The following is a 9472-nucleotide window of genomic DNA, read 5'->3' on the forward strand; positions in this document are numbered from 1 at the left end:
AAATGCATCTACCTCAATGTGCTTTAATCAGCTGCAATAAGTATTCTACTAAAGAATCCTGCTTAATTTAGCATAGAGTTCATTAGCTATTTCACTGACACGGAGCAATTTCTGTCAGCAGTTTTAACCACATGAAACTGCCTCCCAAGGACACCAGGTTCAACTTATAGGAAGAATAGTGTAATCTCAAATGACATTATGTTACATGTGTTACGTGCATCAGCTCAACGATATTTAGTCGAACATGTTTCTTGAAAACTATGCGGGATTTGCGAAGTTATTTCTGAAAACATTGTGATAAGTAGGAGTATTTGAATTAAAGTATAAACTAGAAATCTCAGAAACGATGCAATTTAATCAAGAAGTATTGGATGAACAAGAACGAATGTATTGTATTTGAAATTCAAAATCAAACGGTCATCAAATACAAAAGAATCATTGGTTCATGCAAACAGCACAAAATGTAGTGGAATTGTATGATAGGTTTACTGTTGTTACAAAGCAATGATTAGAAGACACTTTGTATAGTTTGCACCCTTGACAAATGTATCTATTGGGTTTGTATTCCAGGCGTAAGAAGAAGCCTCATGGCTTGTAGAGATTAGAGAAAACAAATCGAAAGTCTGGAGACGAATTATTAAGAGTGAAGTTACTGGCCTGTAAGCACCAATGGTGAAGGCATTTATTTCATTCCACTCATCCTTTTGAGGCAAAAACTTTTACTTGTTTCAGGTTGTTTATGATTAACGATTAGGCGGGCAATCAGCATTACTTATTTTGTTCCCCTATTATTGGTACTTCTTAGATTAGTTTTTTCTAATTGACACTTGCTCTGCTATCCTGCTAAGATAACCTACAGCACCTAACTGATACGGTTTGACAGTTGTGTGATCTATAGTCCCCACACGGCCGCCAATGGCTTTCATTTTTCTTTGGAACAATATGCAGAGGGGAAGCCTTTTGTCTCTCAGATGGATGGATAATACCCAGCTGTCTCATGTAGTCCAGTTAGGCTCTAACTATCTTAAGCTCATCTGGCGCTAGTCTCTTGAGTTTAACAAACAGAGGTGCCCTCCCTTTTATAGACTATATCTACTTTACAACCCTGCTTAAGATCCATACTGAGAACCAATAAATGTTGTAACTTGTAGATCATGTCTGTAAAAATGGCGTGTACCTGCCCTTGCAGGAGTATATTATTATACAGTTTTGCCCCGTATGGCCTACACTTAGGTCGCTTTTGAGAGGTTGACGGTTTGGTTTCGTTGGGTTTGGAAATTCTGTTAGTATTTCCCGGAATTTCGCAGGTGTTGCTGGGGGGGGGGTGTTTCAAATTGAGAGATGTGGTGTGACGTTCATTGTCTTTTGTGAAACTCGAGGTTTCTTTTGGTGTCAAACGCCGTCCTTCAATGTCAACTAGGGATTTATATCTCCCCAAAAAGTCGATTTCCAGTATTGCCAGCTCTTAATAGACTTCACTGAACACCCAGGTAAGTAATCATCTAAATTCCGACTCTAGTATGATTGATTTTTGCTCAAACGGCTCGACTTTCGTTTTGTTGGCATCGTGAATTGTGACTGGTAACGTCTTTCGGCCCAGGTCAGTTTTGTTCCGAAGAACGATACCAAGAGCCATAACGGTACCTAACAAAAAGTTGGAGCCTGACTTTCTAACATCGGCCAAACAAATGTTTAAACACCTCTCGTCATTCACCGTGACCTGTGGAGCGGTTACTCATTTACCATATTTTCGGGAGTCTGTTTAGGTCAGGCACATGTTTGACTGCACCTGGGTGGCTGAACAGCAAACTTCCAACGGTACGAGCAGGACTATCCTGATAGTCTGAATATTTGATCTGTTATTACATTTCCGCAAGTGTCTGTAAAACTTTTAACACTAGCAATCAGTTCTATCCATCCTCTGATGATTCTTCTTTTCGTGTATGATGCATTGTACGTCGTCCGGTCGGGGTAACTCTTTCCATCATTCTTTCTGAAACCATCGAAGAAGACTACTGAAAATTCATATGGAGCGTTCTCAGGTCTGTTATTGAACTACATTATGAATTTTCCCCCAGTGGAATGAATTTTAAAAGGGATACGTTATCTAACAGACCTGCCAAAACTGACCTACTTAATCTAGGTATGTTCGAAAACTTTGAATAATGCATATTCCCGTTAAAAGTGTCTGCATAGTGTTTTGTTGATTACTGGACACCACGATACTTGGGAAAAACACAGTGGAAAACTTGTTTCTGTTTCTCAGCATCGCCTTCGTTGCTGTATCAAGACGAAAGCTCACTTACCAAAGAAACGAGATGTTAAACTTATTTCCTGTCTGAAACGTCCTAGACGGTATGCCACTCTTAAAATGGCTGTCTTCAACAAGCTGATGTAGTCCAACTAGTCAGCTACTCAAGATGGGTCACATCAAACACCAATTTAGGAGGCCGATAGAAAGTTACCCATGTGTAGCAACTTTTCAGCCGGTCCAAACTCTGCAATGTATGTATATCAGTATTCGTCAACATTTCTTGAAGACCTGTTTACTAAGCCCAATACTGGAATATGTTTCGCGAAAGTAAACTTTCGATGCCTACCCGGGACTGGCAGTGGATCATGTTTGTAGCAATTTTCGAACTATCAACACTCCTTGAGAGTTATTTCGATATATCTGCTTAACATTTAATGCAGATACCGTACCTGCCATCTTTCAGTAAATGGTGGGTATGATGTTAACAGTCATACCTGGAATAACCGCCCACCTGGATGGTATCATTGTTATGGGTTCGACTGGTAATAGAATTTCTGATCAAATTCATCAAGTTCTTAAACGAGCAGTGAAGTATGGTTTTCAAATGCGTGAAGAAAATGGTATCTCCTTCATTCATTCCATCAACTAACTTGGGTTCATATCGGAGAAGAATGATCTCTAGCCAGACCAAGCCAATATAGATGACAATCAGAAGATGTCTGCACAAAAGATACTCCTTCATCAAGGTTCTTCATTAGATTACATAATCATCATAGCACATTTTTTCTGTAGGGCATCGAGTAATTCCTCTGAATGAATTACTGTGAAAAGGCGGTGGCCAGATGAATCTTGCGCATTTTTTGGCGAAGTCAAATCAGTGATCAGCTCAAAGCTTCTTTTTTTCGTATCAATATATTTCGACTAAAAACTATCTGATTATCTCCCGCAACTTTGGAAAGCGGAACAACACCATGTTATTAAGAAATTTCCTCAAAACCCTTGCGAAAGACTCTGACCAAAATTATCTACACATAACACATAATTGGTATAAAGTATGGTTGGCGCGCGATGGAGTTTTGTATCCAACGTCCATAAGACTTATTTAGCCATAACCCACCCAGTTGACGTATTGTTGGGATCTTTTGTTTTCTGCTATCACCACATTACTTACTTACTCACGCCTATTGCTTCCAATGGAGCATAGGCTGCCGACCAGCATTCTACAACCCACTCTGTCTTGGGCCTTCTTTTCTAGTTCTATTCAATTTTTGTTCATTCTTCCCATGCCTGACTCCATTTCTCAGTATATTGTAATAATAATAATAATATATTCTGAAAATAATATTCACAGAATTCACATCAATTTACAGGCATGGTCAGATTGATATAAAAAGCAACATTTCATGTAGAGAACAAACATGAAATATAAGAAAGTTTTATGTTTGCTGGTTTAGTAATTGATAAGTAGTTTATAAATGGTATATATCACGGCAAGCCAATGCAACACCAGGGAACTTTTAATTTTTTCTTAGGTGGATAGCCTGACGCTTTATGAACGTATTTCTTTAAGGTTATTTCCAGTGCCAGAGCGAGTTAGTGATAAATATCTACAACTGGAGAAAGTAAGATTAAAGCAAAGAGCACGGAACAACAAAACAACGATTGCCAAAATATGCCGGTCAGGTTACCACTGTTCATGTTAGATATTATTCAAACGTGTTAGAGTTGCTAGTGATAGTGTTGATGTAAAGTGACAGCAAGTAAGTGGTTAAACATTTAAAGTTCCTATAATCTCACTTGTGGCGTAAGATACACTTACAGGCGCTAGAGCATTTAATGCATTTTCAGAGGAGCAATATGCATTAATGGAGCGAACAAACAATGGGAGAGAGTTTATCGTACGGATACACAGTCTAGAAAACTTACAGGTAAAGTAATTCATATAGAGAGAAGATCTAGAATATGTTTGTTCCGCTAAAGACAAGGAGTTACGAATGTCGTAATGTGAGGCTTTAACATATTGAATCGCCTGACTGGATGTGAAGGAGAGTTTGTTAAGTATTTTGAAAAAGAAGATAAGGTTAAGTTTGAGTCTCCTCATCCATAAAGGGTCAAGCCCGAGTTTATTACACCTAGTATTATATGTCAGGGCACAATCAGTCCCAAGAGTACGAAGTGTAAATCGTCTCGGTACTGATTCCAGCCTTAATTTATTCTTTATGCGCGCCCTACTAAGAAGAAACGGGCAGTATTCGAGGAGTGGTCGAACACAAACTTTGTACATTAGAATACGTGATTTGCTGTTATGAAGGTTCCGAGTTATGTAACCTATAAGGCGTTGAGACTTGGAAGTTTGTTTCATTATCTGTTCAATAAACGACATGTCGTAGGAGTACCTAAGTCCTAGGTCAACTACTGAGTGTAACCTAGATAACACTTCACCGTTTATGGTAAGATCGAGGTTGAGTGATGTATTACCGAAGCATTATCATCCACATTTAGCTGTATTAAGCTCCAGTTGCCATTTCGAGCACCACTGTGCTACCTTGTTAAGCTCCGAGCTGATGCAATTTTGAATATTGTTCAGCTCATGTGGAGAAAATGAATACACCACTTTTAGATCGTCTGCATGCAAAAGGGACTTACCCACACAAAAACACTCACAAATATCATTAATGAAAACTAAAAAGAACAGAATGCTTAAAACACTACCCTGAATTACCCCACTTCTGACAGGGACGGCATTCGACAATGAAGAGTTGATTTTAACTATTTGATGTCAATTGCTGAGGAAGGAATCAAACCAGGCTAGTGACGGGTTTTGGACCCCATAAGATGCGAGTTTACCTATGAGTAGTTGGTGGTTGACCATGTCGAAGGCCTTCGAAATGTCCAGGTATAGCACTAATACTAGATATCCTTGGCTACGAAGAGAATAGACTAAATTAAAGAAATCAAAGTGACATGTCATGCAGGATCGATTTTTAAGAAATCCACGTTGCGTATCATTGATAACTTTTTCAGTCAATAAATAGTTGGATAGTTCGTCACTGATAATTTTTTCCATAATCCTAGAGATAACTGGAGTAATATTTATCGGCCGATAATTGTTCATGTCAGTCCTATCTCCAGATTTATAACGTGGTATGATGTACGCGGTTTTCCAACGGTCAGGATAAGAGCCTGATTCCATAGAGAGAGTAAACAGCTTAAGGAGAAGAAGTGGAATATCTGGACCACCATATCTGTAGAGAAATGATGAAATCCCGTCAGCTCCGTGACCTTTCGAAACCTTGAGGTTATTTAAGGCCTTACTAATTTTCAGACATGTGAAGAAGATAGATTTAATTGAGTTACCAGTCATGCATATAACTCTTGAAACAGAACCATTTATGGATTCTTTGCCATTTGCAAAATTACCACTGACAAGGTCTGCTATAGTTTTAGGGTCATATATAAAACTGTTATTATGAAGGATGCATGGTATATCAACATTTTGAGTTGATTTAGCGCGTTAATTGAAAAGGAGAATCGAGTTTTGCACTTTTGAGCTAGTACTTAGTGCTAATAGCTCTTCATTAATGGCTTTTAACCTATATTTTTATTTAATTTGGTTAAAAATTATTGTTATTTGTGTAACTGCCGTGAAGTCTTTAGATTTAAAATAACGTTTCTGTAGGCGACTTATTTTATTACGATATTTAGATGGTATATATAATTCGTGAGGTTTACTAATCCTGTAAGTCTTAATTGGTGCACAGGAATCTAGACAAGAGTTAACAATCAAATAGAATATGTTGATGGCATCTGTGAGACTGTTACATGAGAAGAATTCATCCCAGTCTGAGAGTTTGATCAGTGAGCGCAAGAGGTCCCAGTCTGCATGCTTATAGTCTCTATAATTGCAGGTCCTTTGAATTGGTCGGTTATAAGGGGGATAGATATGGAGAGCACAAGCTACTATCTTATGATCACTGTTTTAAAACTCGTTGTATACTTGTACAAATAGGGGGATGACATCTCTACTAAATATTAGATCAAGTGTATTATCACCCCTTGTTGGGGTACGAACCCACTGTGACCAGCAGTACAGATTAAGGATTGATAAAAATCCATCATTGCTTGACTGACAACTACCGGTACTACAGTCAATCCCAGGATAATCGAAATCGCCAGTGATAATCTTAGCACTGATGTTTAGAGTAGATGCATGTATAAATGCATTGATAATAAGATCATTCAAATTATCCGAACTATCAGGAGCTCTGTATATACATCCTAGGAGTAGACTATGATTCAAGGTGTTGATTGATATCCAGATCGATTCTGGTAAACTATTCAAGATACTATCTTCAACTTTGTTAGTTATTAAGGTATCCAAAGCAAATATAAGACAACCGCCTCCTCGCTTAGTTCCTCTGTCACAGAAACAGAGTCGATAGTTCTGGATATTTGATTCGGAATCGGCTACTGCTGGATAACACCACGTTTCAGTGATAAGTATAAAAGAAGGCTAGGCTAGAAAGGCTAAGGTTCTCAAGGCCGAAATTCTGTTCAGAAGCGAACGTGCGTTAATAAGTAATAAGTTTAAAAAGGGAGTGTGTAGTGTAAAAAAACCGAGAGCATCCTTATCGATGGTATGAGTTCTAGATATGCCTCGACTATGGTTTAATGTGTTTGCCGGATCGCATGGGCTATAGCTTGAGCGAATTGTAGTGCTAGTGAAACAAGGGATTTCTGGAGGCCGAAAAAATCCTTATTTCGGTAAGGTGCAATAATTTGTTGTAATTGTCTTGGTGGACAATTAAGACAGGCGCCTGCAAGTTCGGGTGGCGTTGATGGTGCGTAACCTAGTATTCCATCTTCCCCATTGCGAAAGTGATGATAAGAGTTACATCTTGCAGGTTTGGTATTTATAACATTTGAGTGAAACCATGGGGCACGTTGGTTCATTGCCGTCTGTCTCATAGTAGGCCTGCTTACATGATGGTTGTAGTGGCCGTCTCGTGTGACGTTTAAACGAAATGTGTCCTTATAACCTCTCTTACGATGAGTAGGGTTAGGCATGGTTTCAGAAATTATACTTTTGCTCGGTGAGGACGTTGAAATATTTTTGGTATTCGGTCTAGAACCAAAAGGTTTTGTATTTACCTTCTTAATTGGTATAGACTTTTTAGTTTTAGCAGTGTTTTTAGGAGCCTTCACAATAGAATTAGGTGTTTGATTGCAGGCTTCAGATATTACAATGGAAAGAATGGCATTGGTGTCTCCATCAGATATGTCCTGGTTATCTAGGGCCACTAGAGGTATGAGAGGCAAACTAGCACATTGAATTGGTAAATCAGTACAGTGACTAACATGAGATAGATTAGCTGCACCAGTGGGTTCAGCTTCTGTTGCGATCACATTTGTTGTGACCTCAACAATGTTATTTTCGTTCATGGTACGCTTTTGCGTTAGTCTTTGATTGGTGGTTTTATCTGAGACTATACGAGCGTTTTTAAACTTCGTAAGCGCACAGACTAGCTGTTCAGATTCTTTCAACTGTTCCGCTAATAAATGGGAATCGAATTTAAACAGGATAGAGCATGAGTATTTTTGGTGCTTTTTATTAAGTCGGATACATTGACATGGATTGTCTTGGAGATTAGCTGCCTTTAGAATCGAATTCCTTACAGTTTTAACGGCAACTTTGTCCGGTATATTATATATAATCACATTATTTCGAGAGATTATTCGCTTAGTAACTTCACTAGCTATCAAGTCAATAACGGATTCTACTTTGATCCTATCTTCGAGTTCTGAAGGAACTACATCCTTTGACAACAGCAGTTTAAGGGGAGACTGTGTCTTTAGTTCTAGTTTAAGATCATCATGCTTTAATAAAGAGCCCGCAGGTGACTCCACTTTAGAACGCATGTCGCTTAATTGCTTATAGACAGTGGTGAATTCACTCTTAATATGATCGACACCTTCAGTTCGTGAGTTAGAACTCATTATTAAGTTTGACACTGAGTCATCCAGCAACAGGTGTGGAATACGTCCACTCCCACTATTATCAAGTGCAACAGGAGTTGCAGAGCATGAGGTATAGGTAAGAGCAGAATTGTTAATATCTGAAGAAATAGGGCTTTTCCGGGCTCGTTTTTGTGTCAGTCGAACCATTTTTCCTCAAGGGTTAATTTAAATGTTATTATTGAGTTATAAACTAGGGTTTAACGATATATAAGCACTTTATAAAAAATGCCGTGTAAGCGTAACGCAAACTTCAAACGCACCGCAAACGTATATGTTCTTTGGTCTTCCTCTTTTCATTTGGCTTTCAGGATCTCATATGAGGGCTTGCCTCATGATGCAGTTGATTGCTTCCTCAATGTGTGTCCTATCCACGTCCAGCACTTCTTCCTGATTTCTTTCTCCGCTGGATGGAATATGGTTTGTATTCTCGCACAGTAGGTTGTTGCAGATAGTGTCTGGCCAACACATCCGAAGTATCTTGTGTTGACAATTATCAATAAACACCTGTATCGTCTGGATGATGACTCTCATAGTTTACCAGGTTTCCGCTCCATACAATAGAACTGTCTTCACATTTGTATTAAAATTCTGGTCTTAGTTGACAACTGTTTTGAGTTCCAGATGTTCTTCAGTTGTAAATATGCTGCCCTTGCTTTGCCAATCCGCGCCTTCACATCGACATCAGATCCACCGTGTTCTTCAATGATGTCGCCCAGATATGTAGAGGTCTTTAAATCCTCCGAAGTTTCTTTGTCAAGTGTGATTCGATTGGTGCATGCTGTATTGTATGGAAGAATCTTGTTTCCCCTTTTGTTTATGTTGATACCTACTGCTGTTGAGGCTGCTGCTACACTGGTCGTCTCCTCCTGCACTTGTTGTTACGCGTGTAATAAAAGAGCCAGATCATCCGCAAAGTCTAATTCATCCGGCTGCATCCTAGCTGTCCACTGTATCCCGTGCTTCCCTCCAGATGTCAACGTCTTCATGATCCAGTTGAACACCAGGAGGAAAAGAAAGGGTGGGAAGGAGGAAATTCGCCTGACAACGATCTTTACTTTGAACGAGTCAGTGAGCTGTCCTTCATGCACGATTTCGCAGTTTAATCCATCATTGGGGTTCCGTATAATATTGACTATCTTCTGAGGTACGCCGTAGTGTCGAAGAAGCCTCCATAGTGTTGTCCTGTGGACGCTATCAAAT

The sequence above is a fragment of the Schistosoma mansoni genome, chromosome 4 (assembly GCF_000237925.1).
Source record: "Schistosoma mansoni strain Puerto Rico chromosome 4, complete genome".
Classification (NCBI taxonomy): domain Eukaryota; kingdom Metazoa; phylum Platyhelminthes; class Trematoda; order Strigeidida; family Schistosomatidae; genus Schistosoma; species Schistosoma mansoni.